The sequence below is a fragment of the Eurosta solidaginis genome, chromosome 5 (assembly GCF_040869045.1).
Source record: "Eurosta solidaginis isolate ZX-2024a chromosome 5, ASM4086904v1, whole genome shotgun sequence".
NCBI lineage: Eukaryota > Metazoa > Arthropoda > Insecta > Diptera > Tephritidae > Eurosta > Eurosta solidaginis.
Window position 1 is genome coordinate 126964155 of NC_090323.1, and position 26397 is coordinate 126990551.

The 26397-nt window shown below is 38.9% G+C and overlaps 1 protein-coding gene across 10 annotated transcripts in view; it reads left to right on the plus strand.

Moving 5' to 3' along the window:
* Positions 1–26397, plus strand: part of LOC137251942 (folliculin-interacting protein 1) — a 428398-nt gene that overhangs the window by 115656 nt on the left and 286345 nt on the right. For 7 of the 10 annotated variants that reach the window (XM_067786986.1, XM_067786982.1, XM_067786984.1 and 4 more), the window contains exon 2: positions 23202–23356. The exons of 1 other annotated variant lie outside the window; for it this stretch is intronic. The gene's annotated coding sequence lies outside the window, so the exon portion shown is untranslated. Of the gene's footprint in view, positions 1–23184; positions 23371–26397 lie in introns of those variants that run through there. 2 more of the 10 variants (XM_067786988.1, XM_067786990.1) reach the window with 2 other exon arrangements.

Consider the following 26397-nt stretch of genomic DNA (forward strand, 5'->3'; position numbering starts at 1 on the left):
GTATGTGTGAGCGACACTTCCACAATCACAATTGCATACCTTTAGGAGCATGTCAGATAAGATATCTGCATGTGCTTGTGCGTTGCTTCTCCGCCGCGTGCACGCGTATGTGTAGACATAATGATTGAATTACTGATGTGAATTCACGTCACTGCTTAGTATCGGCCTAGAGATGGCAGTACCCCTTAGTGTTGCTAATATTCGCAACACTGCCCTCCACCTAAGTCTGATCGTCACGATCAGACAAACCTCTCGATCTAAACGCTGCTAGCCTCTCCAAATGAGCCATTTGGTTCGTGGTGTGCCAATGGTTTGTATGCGGAACACTACATCGTTAAATCCGTTTTACAACTTTGTATGGGCCTTCCCAGTTACACTGCAATTTCGGGGACAAACCTTTTTTCCGTTGTGGGTTGTATAGCAGCACCAAATCTCCTTCCTGAAACCCTTCCGAATTAATTGCTTTATCGTACCACGCTTTCATCTTGTCACTCATAATCTTTGCTCGTTGCCTTACCAGATCGTGTATCTCTCTCTCAGCTCTTCTTCCAAGACACCAGTGGATTTCTTGACATTCCTCTCCGCATCGGCATCTATCCCATACTTCAAATCAGCTGGCAGTCGAAGGTCATTGCCAAAAATTACCTTTGCGGGAGTTTGGCCTTTGTATCATGTACTGCCGATCGGTAGGCCATCAAGAATAATGATATGTGTGTATCCCAGTCCTTATGGTACTTGTCTACTACTTTCCTTAAATGCTCCTCCAATATTCTATTGAAACGTTCCACCATACCATCGGACTGAGGATGCAATGCAGTTGTCCGTGTTTTCCGAATGCCCAACTTCTTGCGCATTTCTTGGAACACAGCTGATTCAAAATTCCTGCCTTGGTCAGAATGTAACTCCATTGGTACACCGTACCTTGCAACCCATTCGTTTGTAACCACTTCTGCTACTATTTCTGCTTCTTGGTTTGGGATTGGGTATACCTCTGGCCATTTACTGAAATAATCCATAACCACCAGTACGTATTTCTTTCCGCGGTTGCTAGTAGGAAATGGACCTGCGACATCCATGGCGATCCTTTCAAATGGTGCACCTGAAATATACTGCCAACCAACCCAATATAATCTCTGCTTAATTTTCTCGAGCGTCTTTGTGATTCCAAGATGACCTCCACTTGGACCATTATGCAGCTCGCTGAGCACGTCAGGAATCCTCTTTCGGGGAACAACTATCAGTTTCTTCTTGCGTTGACCATCCTCACTCTCCCATACTCCATGAAGGCAACCGGATAACAATTCTAAACTGTTCCACTGTGCCCAATATGACTTCGCAATCGGACTCTGCTAACATCTCTTCTCTGTTTGGTCTTTCGTTTCGTTCGAGCCCTTGCATAACATGTGACAGATCTGTATCTTCTAGCTGACACTTCCTTAGTTGTTCCTTGTCCCATTCATCCGTACACGTTATAGTCATTAGCCGGACATCTATAATGCCTTCTTTATCCTCGGCCCTTGAACAGTGCTTGCATTCCAAACTACATGGTCTTCGTGACATTGCATCGGCATTTCCATGGGTTCTACCTTTCCGATGCTCAATGGAAAAGTCATAGCTTTGTAGTCGCTCGATCCACCGGATCCGGATTACGGAACTGCAGAAGCCATTTTAACGCTGCGTGATCTGTCCTGACACGGAATCGCTGGCCGTAGAGGTATTTGTGAAAATGTTTAATGCACTCTACCAATGCCAACAGCTCTCTCCGCGTAACGCAGTAGTTCCTCTCTGGTTTTCAAATCGAACAGCTGTAATATGCAACTACCTTCTCCTGTCCATCAACCAGTTGTGACAAAACGCCTCCTATAGCATATCCACTCGCATCTGTATCTAGAATAAATGTTGCTCCTGGAATCGGATATGCCAACATTGGAGCAGTGCACAAACGCTCCTTCAATGTTTGGAAAGCCACCTCTTGCTCCTTATAGTCAGCTCATGGAGGCTATGGGCTACGCTGGAAAAAATTGGTACAAATCGGCGGTAATATGTGCACAGCCTAAGGAAACTTCTCAATTCATGTAGGTTCTGTGGTCTTGGCCAATCTTTTACAGCCTCTATCTTTCGTTTGCAGTGCAGATGCCCTCTGTCGTTACCTTTTGACCCAAACAATTTACTTCCTTTTTAAACAGCGCACACTTTTTGGGACTTAACTTCATACCAGCGCCAGCTATTCTCTGGAAAACTTCCTCCAAGTTCTTAAGATGTTCATCAAAGTTCTTGCCCAATACAATGACGTCGTCCAAGTACACCAAGCATGTTTTCCAATGTAGACCTTTCAGTACCTGGTCCATGAGTCTCTCAAAAGTACCTGGTGCATTACAAAGTCCAAAAGGCATTACTGTACATTGCCAAAGACCATTACCGACACTGAAGGCTGTTTTCTCTTTATCTTCCTCCTTCGCTTCAACTTGCCAGTAGCCGCTTTTCAAGTCCAGTGTGGAAAACCATTTCGTACCAGATAGCGAGTCCAGAGTGTCGTCAATTCTTGGCAATGGGTAGCTATCCTTTTTCGTAACGTCATTCAACTTCCGGTAGTCCACGCAAAACCTCATTTTTCCATCCTTCTACTTGACGTATCGGCCTCGCGTCTCCAGTGTCAATTAGATGTTTCACAACATTGGTGCTCCCTGGTTTGGAAGCATCCTGGTCAAATGTTTTCGCGTACTTTAGGAGCAGTTGTTTTACCTTATTCTGATAGGCTTCCTCTAGCCCCTGCGTCCGTGCGGTGATGTCATTTGAAAGATCAGTATTACTAGATGAAACGTGTTCCTGGAGCTGTTCACAGTTAATAACTACTTCAGCCTCTTGGCATCTTCCCCAAATAGCTCCTTTGGTCAAATTAAATGGTGACTTGAACTCATTGAGTACTCTTACCGGAATACGTCCATCTTGTTTTTTCATAGCCAGGGTTTTTCCTACAAGTATGTTCAGTGCTGATTTGTTTGCTGCTTCGACAACCCACAATTTGTTTGTCCCACAATCCCCATCAACCTTTGCCCAGATTACTGCTTCGGATTTTGGTGGTATTTGCTGACTCTTCCACCAGCACTCGTTTACTGCTGTAGCCTCTCTCGTAGCCGAAATTAAGCGGAAGATCCATGTTCTTATATCGCATCGTCTTGCTTTGCATATCGATCTTGATGCCTTGGTTGATTAAGAAGTCCACTCCAATTATGATTTCATCAACAATATCTGCCACTATAAAATTGTGTAGTACCGTGACGTTCCCAATTGCGACTTCACATGATACTTCTCCTAGAACGGTGCTGTCTTCTCCAGTGGCTGTACGCAATCTTGCTCCATGCAATGGTCTTATCTTCTTGTTGACTAAATCCGCTCGAATGATGGAATGAGATGCGCCCGTATCTACAGTCAGTAAACGTTCCTTTCCATACACATGTCCTCCAACAGTCGATCTTCTTCCAATCAGCGAGGTAGAGATTATGGGACATTCAAATGCGGGATCCAGCTGTCGCCCCTTGCGGCTGACTCGATTTAGTTTAACGATTGAGTGGTCTTGGAGATTTGCTCATCTCCTTCTGCTCTGCGTTTACGACCACCCACATTGTTGGAACTGTTAGGGTTGGTGTTGCAATAACGCGGAATATGCCCTGGCTTTCCACACGTAAAGCATTTGACTGCATCATTATTCTTCTGCTGCGTACCCTTCAATGCTTCCAAAATTGCGTCTACCCAGTCTGGCCTTTCCACTTCCACGCGATGAGCTTTGTACGCTGGCTTACTCAAAAGTGAGGCTGTTTCCTGAGTCAGTGCATGCGATACCGTTTCAACAAATGTTAGTTTTGGATTCGCATATGTAGCCCGCTTCGTTTCCACATCGCGTATGTCATTTATGAAACTCTGGATTTTTACCCTTTCAGTGTATTCCACGGGTGCGTACGCATTTGCAAGATGAGCCAATCTTTCAATATCTGAAGCAAACTCCTGCAATGTCTCATTTGCTTTTTGGTAGCGGTTTTGCAACTCAATTTATCATATCTGTTTTCTATGCTCGCTTCCATAACATCGTTCTACAGCAGCCATCAATGCTTCATAGTTGTTCCGCTCTCCTTTGGGAATCGTCTGTAGGATTTCGGCTGCTGGCCCCTTCAATGCCACGAACAGTGCAGCAACTTTATCTTCCGCGTTCCAGTTGTTCACTGCTGCGGTCTTCTGAAACTGTAGCTTGAAGACCTGGAAAGGAACAGAACCGTCAGAGGATGGTGTCTTTACCTTCGGATTGCTTGCTGAAACAGCTGGGAGATTTAGTTGTAACTGCTCCATACGAACTTTCAAATCATCGACTTCTGCCTGAAATTAAGCGATTTTTGCATCCTGAGCTTCCAGTTTTGATGATACCTTTGCTTCCTGTTCTGACAATTGCGAAGATATGCGAGATTCTTGTGCTTTCAACTGCTCAGCCATATATGTCTTCTGTTCTTCTAACTGTGTTTCCATCTTAGATGTTATACGTGTCTCCTGCGAGTCCAGTTGGGATGCTATACTTATCTCTTGTTCTTCCAGTTGAGATGTTATATCTGTCTTTTGAGATTCCAGTTGAGATGACATTGTCAATGTTTGAGCAGATATTGCAGCCAAAATCATGTTCAAGTCTGTGCTCGTAACTGCCTGCGTAACTGTCTCTTCCATTTTCGTTGTTTCCTCGCCATCAAGATGAAAGGCATACTCTTCCACGTCAATTGCTTCTAATTCCATTGCCTGTCGTAGTCGTTCCTGAAGTTCTAGTTTAATGCCGGTTGTATTCAATCTACGGCTCTCCAACTCCTTCTTCAGTTGCTGGATCTTCAATTCACTTAACTTTGGCATGTCCAAGTTGTATTCGAAGTCTTCGGAATTTATTCAACAATTCCTCTTCTGACACCAATTGTAACGAATTTACTGCAATTCCCCTTATTTGCAATCTTCTGTCAACGTTCGTATCGCTAAACTGTTGAATAAATAACTCCAATATTGAATAATGGAAAAATGGCCTTTATTAAAGTACTTCACAATAACACTTATATTTTGCAACGAATAGCTTGCTTAATAACCAAACTAATTGATAGCTCAAATGAAACTGACTTCTCGCCTCCACTGTTGTCGGTCTTTTATACTGTCCGACCTCCTCGTTGCATATTTCTAGGCTTTTCTAATTTCAGAACTTACTAGTTAGTTATAAATTTCTCAGCTACAACTACAGATGTATAATTTTTATAGCTTCTCTTATACCCCATGTGCTTGTATGTGTGAGCGACATTTCCACAATCACAGTTGCATACCTTTAGGAGCATTTCAGATAAGATATCTGCATGTGTTTGTGCGTTGCTTCTCCGCCGCGTGCACGCGTATGTGTAGACATAATGATTGAATTATTGATGTGTGTTCCGGTCGGCGCAACTCAGTTGTTACAGAAAATAAAACACAAAACTTTTGTTAGCGATCCGTAGCGACGGAGGCACTTAAAAACTATTTTGTTTATTCGTCTTCACTTGAACAACTGTCCTCAAAATATGCAAAATGCTAGTATTTATGCTAAGGTAGGAATATCAAATCTGGCGTGATGTTACCGTTAAATCGGCTGATTTCTTTTCATATTGTAACGAATTTTACTTGCAAATCCTCTTATTTGCAATCCTCTGCTAAGTTCGACTCACTAAACTGTTGGATAAATAACTCCAATATTGAATAATGGAAAAATGGCCTTTATTAAAGTACTTCACAATAACACTTATACTTTGCTACTCGCTGGCTTAATAACCAAACTGATTGATAACTCAAATTAAACTCTACTATTGGCCGCCAGATCGCGTGCTTAATCAATAACTGATTGATTGCTCAACTCAAACTGAATTACTTCTTACTCGCCTGCCCCGCTTTTATAGTTTACGCTGCATACTTCTAGGCTCTTCGATTTCCAGAAGTTACTAGTTAGTTTCGGCTACAAAATCGCCAGCCACAACTACGTGCACAAATTATTGCTCTCTCTTGTGACAACTCAGATAAGATATATGCATGTGTTTGTGCATTGCCGCGCCGATGCTCGTATACGTATATATGTGTAGACGCAATTATTTATTCGTTTATGTAGATACATAATGATTGAATTATTGATGTGAATTTTTGTAGTTTACAGTCTCTCGAGTACACATAGGCGTATAATGCGGCAGTTACCCACCGACGTGTGCCGTAGTAAGGACGTTTGTCGTACGAAGCACGTTTGACCGAACTGTCAAGCCCGTAGGAATCAATGTGTGCGTCTGTGTACATGTACATAAGATATTTGTGTGTGTATTGTTTACAGATAAGCACAGTTGCCATTGACCATTTTGCATGTATGCTTATGGAAACATCAACTTTTTCCAATTTAATTTTTGATATTGTAAAAGGCCGGAATACTATTAAATAAGTATAAATAGATTAAATATTTATAATCAGCACTTTTACATAATTATTTCGAATTATTTTCACAGTTTTTCAAACTTTAATTAGGCGTTTTTCCATAAAATTGCAAACGGTCAAAAATTAGCGCACAAAAGTTTACTAGGCAACTCTGTCTAGTGAGAGAGCGATCAGCTGACACGTTCTTACGGAAAAAATCAAAATTGTTTTGATTTCTACGTTCCGGGCTATGTACGTACGGGCGTTGCACGTCGGTGAGTTTTCGTTTACATTGCACACTCATAAGATAGGTCGTGTCAGCTGACACGTTTTTTCTACGTACGTTCGTGAGTAACCACGGCTTAAGTAAATGCATCTGTGTGTGACATCTCTTTCGGCTGCCTTATATATGTGTATACATGATTTGATTATTGACGTAAATACTGCTTGGCATGGCCTTAGCATCGCCTTAGTGATGGTATAGCTTAATGATGCTAATATCCGTGACAATATGTTAGTCCATGTTAAACCTATTTCTATCATAAAAAACTCTTAAATAATAACGAAGTTAACAAAAGAAGTAACATATGTATGTACATACATATGTACATGTTAGTATAAAGAAAATATTAATGTTCGTATGAATGTATATGAAGTATAATAGAATGCAAGTTCAATGTTTGTTGATGCGAATGATAGAATTTGGGCAATAGAGGGTGGATTGCATATCCATATCATGTGTTCGTAGGTATGTACATTTGTTTACACATACTCAGTGTTATTGATCTTCTGATCTGCTTTGATGGTAAAATTGAAGTTAGGGCGGCCCAAAATAATCATATTTTTTCATCGGTAACACTCCTCCACCCGCCGTAAACAAGTTATGACATACGCGTTTACTCAGACTTATTACCGACGTCTAAAACTGCAACTTTTGCCACTGGTCGATGAAGTACCTCCTGTCCATCTTTAGCCGTTATAGTGTTAACGATTTTGCCTTTTGGCCAGCAATTTCTAGGCAAACCGGGATCGACTATTACCACAATATCACCAACACGAACGGGGGGTACTTTGCTGAACCACTTGCTACGCCTGGAGATGATAGGTGCATACTCTTTAACCCATCGCTGCCAAAATCGGTCTGCAAATTGCTGGGTTAAGCACCAACGCTGTCGTATGGTATGTTCTTCGGAACAAATAAGCTTGTAACCGTCAGATGATCCGAGTAAAAGATGATTGGGGGTGAGAGCTTCGTCATCGCAACTGTCCAGTGAGACGTACGTAAGCGGTCGCGCATTTATGATGAACGCCACCTCATGCAGAGCATTTCGCAAACTCTCGTCATTAAAATTTGAGGAAGGCAGTATTTTTAAAAGTACATTTTTTACTGACCTTACTAGACGTTCCCATACTCCTCCCATGTGAGGGGTACTTGGAGGATTAAATCTCCACTTTATGTTTTCGAAGTGCGATGTTATTTCTGTATTGTTTTTAATCGAGCAAATTATTTTTTCTGATGCCTTGAAATTTGTTCCGTTGTCTGTGAAAATCTCCCTTGGACATCCTCGTCGTGAAATGATATTTTGTATGGCCATTATGCAGGAGCTCGTGTCTAGGCTGTGCGCTACCTCAATATGTACTGCCCGTAAGGTAAGGCATGTAATTAATACGCCCCATCTTTTTTCACGCCTTCTTCCAACGATAACCGATAGTGGACCAAAATAGTCGATGCCAACATAAGTGAAAGGTCTTTCAAAAGCCGCTAACCTGGCGGCAGGTAGTGCTGCCATTTGTGGAGCTTGTGGAACAGCAACGGCGTTTTTACAGCTCTGACAACTTTTCCGCACCTTTCGGTATAACACTCTAAGGTGACTTATGTAGTACTGTCCACGTAGATGATTTATTATTGACTCGTGCATCTGGTGATGAAAGCGCTCATGTGTCCAACGCACTATTAAAAACGTAATATAATGGTTATTAGGTAATATTATGATTTCACGATTATTTAAAAGTTCGATTCGACTTTTGCTTCGTAATATGTCGTTTTGATCTAAATAAACATTAAGTGAAATTAATTTCCTCGATTTCTCAATAGGCTTACCCTGCTTTAGTAACTTTATTTCAGCACTAAATTCAGAATTCTGAGCATTCCTGAATAGAAAGTTTTTTGCTTTTTGGATGTGATCGAAGATGATCGAATTATTTTGTTGTTTCGCTGCATTTGTGCGCAGTCGGTCGATATATATAAAAAATGTAGCCACAGCTCGGTAAAGCCTTTTTCAATCTGAAAAATATTCTATATTTAAATCGGGATAAAAAAAAAAAAAAATGTAAGGCGCGATAACCTCCGAAGAGATCTAAGGCCGAGCTTCTCTTCCAATTTGCGTCGTGCTCCTCTTCATTTTTCCCTACAAATTGGCCGGACGGGACCTACATGTTTTATGCCGACTCCGAACGGCATCTGCAAGGCAGATGAGTTTTCACTGAGAGCTTTTCATGGCAGAAATACAATCGGAGCGCTTGCCAGACACTGCCGAGGGGCGACCCCGCTTAGAAAAAATTTCTTCTAATTGAAAAATCTTATTTCTAAAATTTTGATGTTGCTTTGCCCGGGACTTGAACCCAGGGCATACGGTGTGATAGGCGGAGCACGCTACCATCACACCACGGTGGCCGCAAACTCGGGATACTTCATTTAAATTTTCGTAGTATGCAGAGCATAATGCTTAATTTCGGAAACATCTATTGGAGCTTGTTCTTCGTCGTCGAATTTCGGCCATGTTGTCGGATTTGACATTAAAAACTCTGGACCACTGAACCACGTTTGATATGCGTCCCTTGCAGAGACCTTTGTTCCCAAGTCCGCAGAGTTCAATTTTGATGGTACCCATTGCCATTGCTTCGCATTTGTATCCTCGAGAATCTCCCCTATTCGGGGCATAACATATTGATGAAAATTTTTTGGATCCATACGAAGCCATCGCAAGACTGTTTTTGAGTCCGACCAATAAAACTTTGACGTTATTCCTATACAGTTGACTTTACTGACAACATTCGCTAGTCTGACCCCGATAACTGCAGCCTGCAACTCTAACCTTGGAATGGATAGAGGCTTTAACGGTGCGACTTTTGATTTCGCCGCCACTAGTGTTGTTGTTATATTGTCACCCTTTCGTACTCGCAGATAGCAAACAGTTGCGTATGCGCTTTCTCCAGCGTCAACAAAGGTATGTAATTGGACGTCATCTGCATATTTCAAATGTATGGAGTAGCATCGGGGTATTTCGACTGCTGCAATCGACGGCATACAACTTTTCCATTCGCACCACTTTTCGTACAGCTTCTCGTTAAGTGGTTCATCCCAGGTACCAGAGCGCCAGACATCCTGTAAAAGAATTTTTAGTCCTATGGTATAGCAACTTACAAAACCCAAGGGATCAAAAATGGACATTAAAACTTGCAAAGCCTCCCTCTTTGTAGGTACAAGGGGCTGATTAATAACGTCATGACGAAGTCTTGCAAAGCGACATATGTATTTAAAACTGTCGCATGTTGGATCCCAAAACATTCCAAGAACTTTTGTTGTAGAGTCCCATTCCTTAGCTGCTTGAGTAGTAGCAGAGTTTTCATTGAGTTGCTGTAATACGTCTACTGAATTTGATGACCAACTTCGAAGTTCAAACCCAGCGTTTTCGTGTATTCTTTGCACTTGTCGTGCTAGTGCCAAAGCGGATTCTGCATCCTCTGCGCTGTCGATATAGTCTTCCACTTAGTGATTATGATTCACGGCTTCCACTGCGCGAGGATATTCTTCGCTAAAGCTTTCGGCGTTTTTATCGCGAACAAAGTGGGCAATGCAGGGCGCGCAATTAATGCATAACATATAAATCGTTATTGCGAATGTTAATGCGGTGAAACATCTCCGCGATATCTCCGCATATAGCAACTCTACCAACTCTAAATGATAATAAAATCTCGACTAAAGAATTTAGCAAATCCGGGCCGCTAAGCAGAAAATCATTAAGTGAAAATCCATTTACCTTCGCAGCTGCGTCCCATACCATTCGAATTTTCCCTGGCTTGTTTGGGTTAGTTACTATGAATATTGGCAAGTACCATATCTTACCACCAAGTGACGATATTTCGTTGTCTGTAAGCTTCTTCGCGTAGCCCTTCAGGTTATCTATTTGGTTTTGGATAGTAGATTCCAATTTAGGGTCTTTAATGAATGTCTTGCTTAAACAATCTAGTCGACTTTTCGCATATGCATAACTATCAGGCAAAACGGCGTTACAATCACGCCATAATAATCTTATTTCGAAGCGGTTGCCAACCTTTTGGCACGTATTGTTCATAATGCTTACTGCCTTTGCGTCATCTTTGGACATTATATGAGTGGGTCTAGGGGATTCTATTTTGAAGAAATCGCTTACCATTTCATGTAACTCGTCATACCTTATTTCGCAGTCACATGTGTGTATGTTTAGTTGGTATTCTGGTCTACGTCCAGCGTCGCATCCTTGAAGGGTCCATCCCAAGCGTGTTTTTGAAGCTATTGGTTGTAACCAGGTTCCCTCCCTTATTTTTAGTGGAACTGCCAATCTCCAATTGTCTACGCCGATTAAAATTGATGGTTTTACGTTCCTATACTATGCAATGGGTAGGCCTGCTAGATATGGGTACATTTTCTGCAGCTCAGAAATGTTAATTGATTGTGGTGGTAGACCGAGGTCATCAACGGTGTGGATATTTTTTAAAGTATACATTCGAACATTTGTAGTACTCGAGACTTGGATTGTTGCTCTTTTAGAGTTGGCTTCAACGCGCGTTGTATTCCCTGTCCATTTTAGACATAAAGGATCATTATCGCCGTCCAAACCGAGTTCATCAAATACCTTTCTTTCCATCAATGTAACGGACGAGCCCTCGTCTAAAAATGCAAAGGTGTTGTATGTTTTATTTTTGGAATAAACGTGGATCGGCACTATTCTAAATAATGGTCGCTTGCTTTCGTTGCCATCGCAGTGAGTATTAACCGGTGCGTCTGAGACATCAGTTGCTGTGCTAACTGGTTCAACTTGGCTTACCGATTTATGAAGCAAAGGATGATGCTTGAATGTGCACCCATCCTTACCGCCTATCCTTTTAAATAACATTCACGTCTATGCGAGTTAAGGCATTGTCGACAAAGGTTGTTTGCCTTCACTGCATCCCACTTGCGTTGAAGTGTGAGGTTTTGGAATGATTCGCATTGCGCTACTTTATGCTCACCTCCTTTGCAAATAGGACACTTATTAACTTTATTAGATTTTCGTTTTTCCCGAGCACGGTCAGGCGAATTTTCAGCTATATGGGTATTAATCATGCGAGTGTTAGTTGGCACTTAGCTAACTACTGTACTCGCTGCTTCAGCTAAGCTGTACAACCAATCACTAAATTGTTTTACCACGGGTATTTAATCATCTTTTGGATGAACAGCCCAGTTAAGTTTTTGGTTGTTTGGGAGCTTATCGACCAGCTCTTTAACTAAAAGGGGATTGTGTAGGTGCATATACATTTGGCACCCTTCCATCGTAGTGCAGATATTCCGTACACAAAGTGAAAACTCAATGAGTGACTCTAATTTGTCTTTTACTGGTGGGAGTGCACGAGCTCTACTTACTGCGCGCTCGAGAATTAATTCCGGATGACCAAAACACATTTTAAAAGTTTTAATAATTTCAGGTACCATACATGGCAAGAACAACTTACTTTTTACGACGTCGCGTGCTTTACCTTTAAGGCATGCCTGTAGTCTAATCAAATTTTCAGCGTCGGAATAGCCAGGTACGGCGGTGCTATTATCGAAACTGCTAATGAAAAGCGGCCATTCGTCAGGATCTCCATTGAAGGTGGGAAGCTGCTTAGGGATGGCATGTCTTGCAGCCAATTGCGCGGGCGTAGGGCCAGCGGCCGTAGTAAAATGTGCACTTTTGTTTGAAGGAATCTGGCCGTATTGCGACAGTATTTTATACTTACTATCCAGGTATTGTTGCTGAATCCTCATCTCTTCGTCTAGCCTTTCGAGTTGAAGTTTTCGGTATAGGTCGTGGTTGTGTGGATTATGTGGCTCTTGGACATTTGGTGCAATTTGTCGTGCAGTTACGTCGCGCGATATAGGGTATGCTGAGTAAACGGATGTCTTACCTGGTGCGATTTGACTGGCAGAAACCCTTGCCGGGAGCGTTGTATAGCGCCCTGTTGTCATTGTCGATGGTAGACGGCCCTGCATTGGTGGAGTGGATTCGAAATCCCAAAAGTCCCAGCAGTTGGACGTAAACCTCGGAAAAGATGAACTAATGGCGGTGGCAGATTGCACAGTCGCAAACGTTGTCGATACTTTTACACCCTCGGTTGTAATAATACTTGCAGCTGACGCCTGTTGTTGAATATTATTAGAACCAACTCCCAGAAAATGCACATTTCCATTGTTGTTGATTGATGGTGATGAAGATGCTGCCGGTTGCGTATTAGTTGCTGACTCGCACTGTTCACAAACCCAACTTCTGTCAGCCACATCGCTGTCGACCCCAACACAGCTGAAGTGGAACCAGGCGTCGCAGGTATCGCACAGGACCATCATCTCGTTGTCTACTTCGTCACATCTTTGGCAATTAGAGACCGAATTTTTACCGCGTTTATTTGGCATGTTCGCGTTTTAAAAATCGTGTTTAAAATTACCGAATCGAAAAGATACTTTTGATAGCACTAAAACACGTTTTTATAAAATATGTAAATTTAAGTGTAAAATAGTTTTTAAGAAATGTTGCGGTCGGCGCAACTCAGTTGTTACAGAAAATAAAACACAAAACTTTTGTTAGCCATCCGTAGCGACGTTTATTCGTCTTCACTTGAACAACTGTCCTCAAAATATGCAAAATGCTAGTATTTATGCTAAGGTAGGAATATCAAATCTGGCGTGATGTTACCGTTAAATCGGCTGATTTCTTTTCATATGTCAGTCCATGTTATTACTATTTCTATCATAAAAAACTCTTAAACAATAACGAAGTTAACAAAAGAAGTAACATATGTATGTACATAGATATGTACATGTTAGTATAAAGAAAATATTAATGTTCGTATGAAAGTATATGAAGTATAATAGAATGCAAGTTCAATGTTGGTTGATGCGAATGATAGAATTAGGGCAATAGAGGGTGGATTGCATATCCATATCATGTGTTCGTAGGTATGTACATTTGTTTAAAAAAAAAAATAAATAAATTTGTTTGCACTAGAGATATACACCGCCGCCGCCGCCGATTTGGGTCGTTTTTCGCACGCCGCCGCCGAATGTCAAAAATATCGGCGCGGCGGCGGCGGCGTCCGGCGCGTTACTATATTTTCTACTCGTTTAAAACTATTTAGTCCATTTATTGTTCATGTCGAAAATTGGTCGGATATGGTCGAAAATGGTATCAAGGGTTGCGCATCACTGCCAGTTATAAGAAACTAATTGCGAAATTTAACTCTTTCTAACTGCCCAAAAGTTATTTAAAAAAAAAACAGGCGCTTTCGATGTCAGCTTAACACCGCCTTTGCATCACCCAATTCACCAAGTTATTAAGACAAACCACCAAAAGAAAAGTTATATAATAAATTTTTATGCTCAGTTTGCATATTTTTTTTCAAAAAATTAATAATGAATTCAAATAAAATGACGTAAAGCGAACATGTGTTCAAATTGTTCTCAGGTTGTTAAAAAAGCAAATTACCCAAAAAAGGTGCCGATTTTTTAAAGAATTTTATATTGCGATTGGCTGAAAGAATAAGCTAAATCAGTGAGGCAAAATCCCTATCCAAAACTAGTCAACCAAGTTTAAATATGACCTACACGTTACGGCTCCTTTTACAAATGTGAATCTGTAGGCACATACATATATTTACCAGGTGAGGCTTTGTTCTTCGCAAGAACACTCAAAGGGGTGAAACAAAAGCTTTCCCAAGACAGTCGAACTAATGACCGTGTGTGCTACTACCCTGACGCAGTGGACAGTCGAATTAGTCATCCATAATGAGCTTTTATATCATAAGGCCGGAAAGCAGCAGTTAACATCTTTCAACTTAAAATCGACCGACTTTCATTCTTAAATATCGTTTTTATTTAACGAAGACTATCGAAATTAATGTTGTGAACACAAACTTCTGCAAACTTTGGTCTACATTTTAGAAATTTTATCCAGGGTCCTTGTAAAATTGTAATTATATAGATGCGCCGAGGATTATACGATTTTCACCCATGAGTTACGCAATGACATCCACTTAAACTGCTTATGATTTCGAGGGCGGCATCCTTGGCCGAATAGTCGCTCCCTAACGTTTCAAGGTGTTTCTCTGTTGTAGCTAGGCAGCATATCGGGACAAAAACATCCGTTATAAAGTCCTCGGAGCTACTCCTAGAGCTTCTAGTGAAGTGACGTCGACGAATATGAGTTCGAAGTCGCAATCCTATAGCTTCTGTGCTGGCATATGGTGTGAGGGCGGGAGGCGTGGTAGCGACTGGTGGTCGGGATTGCCACTGTTCGCACATCGGGAATTGTAGCTCTTAAACACAGCCGAAAAAACTGGAGGCGCCATGTGCCACGAGAATCCTGAGTATTAGACCATTAATAGCAACCGTAAGTCGCCTTTGTGCGTGACCGCCAAGGAGCCACAAATGATTTAAAGAAATTGTGTTTGCGACGATTGTTTGGAGTTAACCCCAGGTGAAACTACGCTTTGCACCAGATATACAGACAAAAGTGTGACCATTTTATGTATCTCCATTTCTCTTCAGCAGACGCAGCAGTACCAATTCCAAATACCGGGGTTAGGTTCGAAGCCTCTCTGGAGTAAGTGAACGGGGGACAATCCCTCCGCAAAGAGCTACTCCTGAAAGGGGTAGTTATTGCAGTTTTATGAATGTCTTCTTCTGCCATTGGAATTTGGTGGTAAGCACGCACAAGATCAATTTTGGAAAAAAATTGTTTGTTTTTTAAATCAATTGTTAAATCGTGGATATGTGGTAAAGGATACCGATCTGGTGTAGTAATAAAATTAAGTCTTCGATAGTCTCCGCAAGGTCTCCAATCATTTGGTTCTTTTTTAGGAACGAGATGAAGTGGGGATGCAATAGGAGAATTTGAGGGTCAGCATATACCCGTTTTAACTAAAAATTCAAATTCAGCTTTAGCAATTTTAAGTTTGATTGGATCAAGACGTCTGGGTTTCGAAAATGGTAAGATACCTTTTGTTTCTATCCTGTGAACCGTATGGTGTTGAATATGATAATAATGAATGGAAATTCAAAATCTCTTCTTAAACCTAAATCAATTTTAAGTAGTTTTGTGCCGAAAGTTTCAATTGAAGAACCGTTTGCTGCAGTCAAAGTAAGATCCGAATTTTTTTTATAAATTTTAAATTTAGAAAAAGGAATAACTGATACAACTGCGCCGGTATCGATAAGAAAATTAAGTTAATTGAATTTATCAAATATGAATAGGCGACGAGTAGGCTTAATAATAGTTCCATTATCCGTCAACGTCATAATGGATTTTTTCAGTTTAAATTTTGTTCGGAATTTGAATTATGATTTTGATTAAAATTGCATGGGGGTATACATTTAGGAGCGTTATTCTTAAATTTTTTGTGATACCAACAAATATTTGTTTGTGAATTAAAATTACGATTGTTTGAAAAATTTCTGGTTCTTGAAAAATTTCGAGATTTACATCTATTTCTATCTTTAGATCTTGAACGAATTTGTAATTGATTAATATCATTAGAAATTTTATTTAAATTTTGATAAATAGCCGTAGTTAATTCAGTTAAATTTTTAACGCATTGTTCTAAAATATTATTATTTATACTCGAAACTATGGGAGATTTGGAAGAATGAGGTTTGTTGATTAAATCAAAAAGTTTGTCAGCTAAAATAATTACTTCATCTTTATTTTGATTGTTACTAGAAGTTAAATGGTTTGTATTTCTTGTGGCAATTTACGAATCCATAGTTTGAAAAGTAATTCTTGACTTACAATGGAGTCAGTACCTATAAGTGATTTCATAAATCTGAATAATTCAGACGTTGAACGATTGCCAAGTTTTTGAAAATAATTTTTCTAATCGTTTTTCTTCGCTAAGAGAAAATCTTTCACATACAATTTTTTTGTTTTTATCATATTTATTGAAAAGAGGAGGAGAGTTAATAACATCCAAAATATTAGATATAGTATCTCGTTGAAGAGTAATTACAACATTTTGAAATTTTAAATTATCATCAGTGATATTATTAATTTCAAATTGTCCTTCAACAAGTAAAAACCAGGCATCAGGAGATTCTTGCCAAAATTGTGGTAATTTAATAGATTTAGTAGAAGAAATATTGGTAAAGTTATCTTGTGTTGAAGTATCTTGTGTTATATTAGAGATGTTGTTTTGTGTTGTATTAATGTTACAATTTTGAGTTGTATTGTGAGTCATTGTGTTATTTGTGTAGTTATTATTTTGATTTTCCGAATTTGTAAAATTACGGGTTCGTATTGGTGAACGTAGAACCATATAAAAAAAAATAAATGAATAATTTGAAAATTAGAAAATATTTAAGAATTTTTTTGGAAAGGGAGTTAACAATTTAAATACAATATTCAATTTTTTATAAAAAATAAGTAAATTTAAATAATTATATTAAAATTTTTAAGATATAAAAATAATCTTAAAATAAATTTGAAATAAAATAAAAATTGTATTTAGAAAAAGTTAAAATTATTTAAAATTTATATTTACGATTTTATTACTATGGAAGAGTTGATTGATAAATTTAAATATGCAATGGCTTTAAAATATAATGATGCTCTTATTTGTGTAGAGGACGTTAAAGATCATGAAAGGTTCCAATAAACGGTACACTATATGACGATGTTGCTTGTTGAATGCTAAAATACTTGGATATACGAATGAAATGTAGGGAGAGGTTAGTGGCACTATTTTGTAGATGAAACTTCCTGAGTAGTGCTGGATAAATTTTCTACAGCTCAGATCGCTTTTTAAAATGAACGAAATTAATTAAGAATAAAGAAAATAATTAATAAATAAAAAAATAAATGTAAGGCGCGATAATGATTAAGTGATTTAAAAAAAGATGGTTTTTCATATTTAAAAAAAATATTCAAATAAAACGAATTGATAGCTGAAGAAAGATAGCAAAGGCAAGTTGCCATTTGTATGTATCCATGAAAAAGGGGTCATCATTTGGTGTTGGCCGTTGGCTATGACGTTCACATTTGTTGACGTTTCCCTCGTATATGTTCAACTTGTTCCCAAAATAAATTGAAACATGACTTTGTAAAAACAAATTATTTGTACTCACGTTATATCCAATCAAGGACTTTCCCCTGTGGAGCACTACCGAAGACTTTCGAGGTATGATTTTGTCATTCCTCCAACAAGAACACCAAACTTTTCATATTGTACCTTATTTATGTAAAAATTTCGTTAAAACAATGGAAATATATATGTAAGACCTAGTTTACATATCTTAATTTTAGTACTTGTTGTTTTTATTTTCGGCCTTTAAAAAGTTATATTAAAAAGAATTTTCGAGCTCTAGGCCACACAGATATATGAGTAATAAAAATTCAATGAATTATACCATATATTTTCGTATTTATTTTACTACGTAACTCCTAATCGTAAATTAACTATACAACTAGATTTTCCATAAAAATGTTTCCCTTGTTAATCTGTTATCATAAAAAAAATTTAGAATAGAAAAAATTCCACATCTAGAGTGTAATATCTAATTGGAAGCACAATATAAAAGAGAAACGTGGAAATTTTACAGGAAATAATCTACTTCCCAGTTATGGAACATATGTAAACGCGTAGATTATCTTTTGAAGATTTAAACGTGGTCTAACTCACAGAGGAATGTTAAAGTTATGGGTTGTCATTTGCAATATTTGAATCCGACTTGCTTCGAATCAGCATCTTCTGTTGCTAGGCCGATCGCCGGCGTGTCCGTCTATCACCTGACTTACTTTGGTAAAAAATAACTCAGTAACATTAGTAATACATCATGAATGCGTAATTGGCGACTCCAACCTCAGTAATTTAGAATGGTCTACTTTTGACAATAGTAGGAGGCTTCTTCCAAAGTTTTCAAATGCGTTTGCTGAAACATATGTGATTAACGGTTTTTCATGATGTGACCTTAGTCAGATTAATAGTTTTAATAACAGTCTTCATAGAATATTGGATCTCATACTTTTAAGTGATAACATGAACTTTTGCCTCCAGGAATTTCTGGACCCTCTGTCCAATCCTGGTCCACATCATGTTCCGCTGGTTCTTCATTTGGAATTTTATGAGTTTAATACTTACGTAGGAGACTCAATTTCCAAGGTTTGTTTTAAAAATTATGAAGTTGATGTGGTTAATGCGGCAATTGACTTTATTGATTGGGATACGCTATTTACTGAGGTTGATGCGACCGGTTGTTTCAATATCTTTAAGAATAATCTAAATTGTATTTGTAGTGAGCAAATTCCTAAAGTAAAGAAAAAAGTTTACAAAATTCCTTGGTTCACGAAGGAGCTGAAAAAACTTAAGAATTTGAGAAAAAAGTTTTTCAAAAAATTTTTTGTTGTTATATCGATTATATTATATTGCAGCTCACAACTAAGCATTGTTTCCAAAATCACTGATCTTGGGGTGGTCTTTGACTCGAAGTTCTCGGTTGAAAGCCATCTTAATTATATTATAGCTAAGTCTTACTCTATGCTGGCTTTTGTCAGACGTTTCAGCTCAGATTTCTCGGATCCGTATACCTTAAAAACTCTTTTTACCTCACTGGTGCACTCGACACTTGAATATGCTGTTATTATTTGGCGTCAGTATTATTCCTGTCATATAAGTCGTTTGGAGAGAGTTCAGAAAGTCTTTATAAAGTACGCTCTGCGCCCTTCATTTTGATCTTCCTGTTCCGGCTTATGAATCTATATGAATGCTTATTGATCTCAAGACATTAAATTGTAGGAGAACCTTCCAATCTCTCACTTTCATTTTTAATTTAATATCTGGGGTGGTTGACTGCCCCTTTTTACTTGAACGTATATTCTTTCTTATTCCTAATATTTGTTTAAGGAATCATGCCACATTTTACGTTGGGCTGGCGAGGACCAATTATTCGGCCAATGCTCCTGTTGTTAGAGCTCTTAAAGAATTTAACTTGCTCCCAAATTCTTCAGTTTTGGAATTCTCCTACTGTGAAAAAAGATTTAAAATGCTACTAAATGACATGTTAAATTAGTGGGTAGTCTACCTTTACCTGTAACTAGTCTGTAAGAAATGTAATAATTTCAAGACTAAATAAATATTATTATTATTATTTGAATTCAACTGTCAAGAGTTTTTGGGCCATCTTCCGGTCAAGTTTGTATAAAATATTACAAGGGCATATGTTTTAACTTCCGTCTTTCAACGAAAAATCAATAAAGTAGCTGCAACTTGCTACGTTTTTACGGGTGGAAACACATTTGAGAGTATTACGACCCAAACCCCATTTAAGTGCAGCAAAAGGCAGTAAAGTTCAACTAAATAACTGACGTACATACGTACTAGTTATGTGGATAACTCCTCTCCCTATTATGTCCGGTTTATCAGTGAATGTTTCAACTGCAGTGGAAGGTGACGCCAGTTTCCTTTGACCGCATCCATTACATTTTACTGCTAATCAAAGTTAAATGAGAACTTGAATTTTTTATTTGTAATCAATGCTTACAGTACTGTATACTCGCACTGGTCCTTAGTATTCCCTTTTGCATTGGCGTTAGAAAGCACTGCTATGCCGAAAAATTTCTGTAATGGCTTCTGTAGAAAGCTATTTATTTTTCTACTCCTATTTTTGCAAAACGGGTAAAAATTGTACACTCTTCTAACCTTCGAAAATACACCCGCACCATTTCAGATATCGTAAATCTTCTGTCTTTTCCTATTTACTTCACCTGGTGATTCCACCATGGATCATAAATACCGATTAGCGAAGGGAAAAATTTATATTGAAAATATACATAGCTATATAATTAACGATTAGGAGTTAAGTACGAAAATTAAGATAATCTCGTTATATGTAAACTAGGTCTTAAATAAATATACACTTTTTCCGTCGTAATCAAGTTGCCGAACTTGAACCTTCAAATGCGTGTGGGCGCTGATTAAATAAAAAGAGTTTGCTACAAACTCATTAGCATTATTTTTTTTTTATTTCCGGAATTTGAATAACTTTTAAAAGAAACGGTAGTTTGAAATCGAATAAATGGACATTCTACAGACAGTTTTGGGTACTAGAGCAGTGATTTCCAATCTATTTCAAATCGCGTCTCAAAAATAATTTCAACAAAATCGATCGACCCACTCTTAATGCTTTCAACTGACACTTTTAACATTATGATGTCCTACGAAATTCATTATCAGGGTCGATTTTCGTTCTGATCTGTTGTTATTATATTATATTTAAATAAATATTATTATATTTAAAGTCGTTAGTGCATGAGCAGGTATTGTTAAGGTGAATGTTTGTGCATGTATACGTATATGAGTTGTGTTTTCCTTCAGACACGGGGATGGTTTCTCAGAGGCAGGTTTAGATGAGGCAGGTAGAAATCTGTAATTTTAGTCGTTTGACCTTTTTTGTGTGTTTGTTGATTTGGTTGGGTTATTGTTTTGTGCTTATTTGTTGATGCGTGTTTATCCATTCTACCTTTGTGATTTTTGTTATGTTTTTTGTAAACAAGTGTTAAAGGTTCAAATAGTGTGTCATAAATGTGTTCGTCTGTTCGTTTATTATTCTACCATCGAATGTTATTGGTTTGTAGATTCCATGTTTTCGAGTACGTTCAGACGTCGGTCTTTTGCTTCCATGTGAAAGACTTACTTTTTTATTGATGTTTGCTGTGTAGCATTTATTTTCGACCATGTGGTTCGCAAAGTTGAACTCTTGTATGATGGTTGAATTCCCTGTTTTTTATGTAATCTGTTTTCGCTGTAGCTCGTTTTTACTTGTCGTCCTGTTTGTCCTATGTAACTGTGTTGGCATTCGTAGGTAAGTTTGTACACGCCGTGGCTGCTAAACGGGTCCTCGATTTAGTGTATGTTCATAGTTTTCGCCATAGACTGTTCGATATTTTAAACGCTATGCTAACGTTGTATTTGCCCCTCCCAAAACCCATCGAAGCTCTTTAAATCTCTGATACACATATCAACTCTACACTCAAATATTTTTTTTTCAAACTGTAAAATTTGAAAAACCAAAAATTCGTTAGCAACCATTTTTTATTCCTTTATATTAATTAGATGAAAAAATGCAGAATGTTAATATGTAGAATGTAGAATATGTATGTGAATATGAGTAATATGGACTAAATTTCCATTTTTAAACATTGCTTTAGATAACCTCTACATACATTTTTCTATATAAAATACAAGGCGCGATATATGTACCTCCGAAGAGAATTTGGGCCGAGCTTCTCTTCCTATTTATGTCGTGCTCCTTTTAATTTTTCATACAAATTAGAGGGACTGGTCGTATTTTCGCCGACTCCGAACGACATTTGCAAGGCAGATGAATACACGGCAGAAATATTCTTGAAATTACTTTCGAGGGAAGCACCCGCTTAGAAAAAGGTTTCTAATTGAGAAAACTTGTTTTTAAATTTTTGATGTTCCTTTGCCCGTGACTTGAACCCAGGATTTTCAGGGTGGTAGGCGGAGTGCGCTACGCTATAAAGTATAAGGCTAAGTTTATGATCGAGCGTTATCGCACCGCGCGATGCGACGAGAAACGCTCCATCGCTTATTACATTTTCGCTAGCGTTATCGCTGGCGATTGAGTGTTTATAGTAGAGCGAAATCGCAAGCGATGGAATGCTCAACAATATAACTCAACATCTTTTTATTCACGTTGTGGCAACATGCGTACATTAACTCGTAAAATTTTATTATTAGAAAATAGCATTTGTTACGAAAAAAATATTTTAAAAGTATACATAACAAAAAATATCAAGTGTGCATCCAGCCGCCAAGGAAAGAAAATATTGTGGTGAATTCCATAATTTACATGTACGCTTTTTTAATTATATTGCGATTGTGGTAATCTGCATGACGCAAATTCCACAAGCACTGCTTGTCACGCACCTTTTCAATAAAAACATCCATATTTCGCTCAACTGAATCAAAATATTTTGGTTGTAAATTTTCGTCGCTTTTGTCGCTTGTAATCGCTCAATTTGCTTTACGCTAAATCGCTTTGTCATAAACATCTCCATATGCACTAATATAATTTATAGCTAACAGCGATTCTCGTCGCATCGCGCGATGCGATTACGCTTGATCATAAACTTAGCCTAAGGGAAAATCGAAAGCTGAATTTCACACGTTTCTCGCTAAAACAGTTAATTTTTAAACAAATGTTTTTTTTTTTTGAATAAACCTATTTAATTTTTTTGGTTATTTTAACAAACCTTGATACAACTACTACCAAATGTAGTATTTGTTTTTTTTTAATAGTGATTGTTTCACTGAAGTTCCACCTGACTGATCCGTACTAACGGATGCTTTTTAGCGATTTTTCATACACATATACAAATATTTCAAGAACATGCTTCTATTTTTATTTAGACTATAACACATAATATTACTTTATTAAATACTTTGTCTAAAAAATACAACTAGTTTTTTCTTTATTTAAGGTCTAAACATGTGTAAGGATTGTCCCACACCAACCGTGTAATGCTCCAGCAGCTACTATTATGAAGAAGAAACCTAAAAGCTATCAATACATATAAGAGAAATTCAATGAGAAAAATATAAAAATCAATTAATGCATGGAAATGTTTCCGTGAAGGTAAAATTACAAAAGTAAATAAAAATTTAAAGACTGCTAAAAAAGAAAGCCCCTTTTTAATTTTTCCTGCAAATCAGCCAAGGGCGACCATGCTTATAAAAACCTTTATCTAATCAAACAACCTTTTTCTAAATTTTGGATGTTGCTTTGCCCGGGACTTGACTACAGCCATCCATTTCTCCAAAAGCGGTGCCTCTATATGTATTACGACCGCTGAAGAGCGGCCGATACACTCGCCGTTTCCAGCGGCATCGCTTTGTTGTAAACTGCGAACACTTATGGTGATTTCTTTTCTACACGAAAATATCGCCTTCACCCCAACCCTTCAAAAAGTTGTGTTCTGTTGTAAAATCAGCTTAGCCCCAATAGAGGGCATCATTATCTTTTCTCAACAACCTACCCCTAAAAATGGCCAAAAATGCAACATTACTTGCCCTCGCTGCCATTGACGCGTCATGACGGTGCAGAAAACAGCCCTGCCAATTAGCTGATGAATCACACGAAGCTGAAGCGAATGCTATGAATCACACGACGCTGAAGCGAATGCTGTATATGTACGTATGTGTCGCATAATGCCTCACTCCAAAGCAATTTGCGATCACAGTTGACAGCGAACAACCACACGAACTGCATTTTTTGTAAAAATGGTTACAATTTTTGTTCTTTTCAAGTCATGTAGGGTGGCATTGAACATTTTCAGTGGCTACAATATCACGGGGCGAAGTGAGAATCTTAAAAATGTTTGCCCCTGAAAGTGGCGACATTTTCGTGTAGAAAAGAAATCACCATTAGTTTTTTTAGTTTCTTTAATATGTTTTAAACAAGAAAAACATATTTTATAAACAATTTCAAACATTTGACCGCTTTGAGTATAAAAAATATATAAATGTAAGGGGCGATAACCTCTAAGAGATTTTCGGCCGAGCTTCTCTTTCAATTTTCGTCGTGCTCCTTTTTAGTTTTTGCTACAAATTGTTTAATGCCGACTCCGAACGTCATCTGCAACGCGTTTTCACTGAGAAGCTTTTCATGGCAGAAATACACTCGGAGTGCTTTCCAAACACTGCCGAGCGGCGGCCCAGATTAGAAAAAGTTTTCTTCTAGTTGAAAAAACTAGTTTCTAAAATTTTGATGTTGCTTTGCCCGGGGCGTGAACCCAGGATCACCGGTGTGGTAGGCGGAGCACGCTACCATCACTCCAAGGCTGCCGCTTTGAGTATAGCGGTGGGAACAGATATATCAAATATTGCAAAACCGTTACCAAAAAGCTAATGAGACTTTGCAAGAGTTTGCTTCGGATGTTGAAAGGTTGCCTCATTTGGCAAATGCGGACGCACCCGTGGAGTACACCGAGGTGGTAAAAATCCAGAGTTTTATAAATGGCACTCGGGACGTAGAAACGAAGCGAGCGACATATGCAAACCCAAAACCCACATGCGCAGAAACGATATCCCATGTACTGGCTCAAGAAACAGCGTCACTTTTGAGTAAGCCCGCATACAAAGCTCATCGCGTGGTAGTGGAAAGGCCAGACTGGGTAGACACAATTTTGGAAGCATTAAAAGGAACGCAGCAGAAAAACGATGGTGCCGTCAAATGCTTTAAATGTGGAAAGCCAGGGCACATTGCACGTTATTGCAGTACCAATCTTAACTGTTCCAGCAATGTGGGTGGCCGTAAACGCAGAGCTGAAGGAGATGAGCAAATCTCCAAATCCACTCAATCGTTAAACTAAAGCCAGTCAGCCGCAAGGGGCGACAGCTGGCTCCCTCAATTGAATACCTCACAATCTCTATCTCGCAAATTGGAAGAAGGTCAAGCAATCTTACTGTCGGAGGGCATGTGGATGGAAAGGAACGTTTACTGACTGTAGATACGGGTGCATCCCATTCCATCATTCGATCAGATTTAGTCAACAAGAAGATAAGATAAGACCATTGCTTGGAGCGAGATTACGTACAGCCACGGGAGAGGACACCCAGGTAATTGGAGAAGTAGCATGTTAAGTAGCAATTGGGAACGTCACGGTACTACACAATTTTATAGTGGCAGAGATTGTTGATGAGATCATAATTGGAGTAGACTTCTTAATCGACCAGGACATCGATATCGATATGCAAAGCAAGACGATGCGATATAAGAACATGGATGTGCCACTTAATTTCGGCTACGAGAGAGGCTACAGCAGTAAACGAGTGCTGGTGGAAGAGAGTCAGCAAATACCACCAAAATCCGAAGAAGTCATCTGGGCAAAAGTTGATGGAGATTCTGGGTCAAACAAATTGTGGGTTGTCGATGCAGCAAACAAATCAACACCGAACATACTTGTAGGAAAAACCCTGGCTATGACAGAACAAGATGGACGTATTCCGGCAAGAGTACTCAACGAGTTCAAGTAACCACTCAAACTGACAAAAGGAGCTATATTGGGAAGATGCCAAGAGGCTGAAGTAGTTATTAACTGTGAACAGCTCCAGGAACACGTTTCAACTAGCAATACTGATCTTTCAAAAGACATCATGGCATGGACGGAGGGGCTAGATCAAGATTATCAGAGTAAACATATTTGACCAGGATGGTTCCAAACCAGGCCGCACAAATGTTGTGAAACATCAAATTGACACTGGAGACGCGAGGCCGATACGTCAAACCCTCGTAGTGTGCCACTGGCGAAGCGGGAAGTTGTGAGTCAAATCGTACAAGAAATGAGCGACAGCGGCGTCATCGAACCATCAGCTGGTCCATGGAGCTCACCGGTGGTACTTGTGAAGAGGAAGGATGGGAAAATGAGGATTTTCGGGGGCTACCGCAAGTTGAACGACGTCACGAAAAAGGATAGCTACCCATTGCCAAGAATTGACGACACTCTGGACTCGCTATCTGGTACGAAATGGTTTTCCACACTGGACTTGAAAAGCGGCTATTGGCAAGTTGACGTGAAGGAGGAAGATAAAGAGAAAACAGCCTTCAGTGTCGGTGATGGTCTTTGGCAATTTACAGTGATGCCTTTTGGTTTTTGTAATGCACCAGCTACTTTTGAG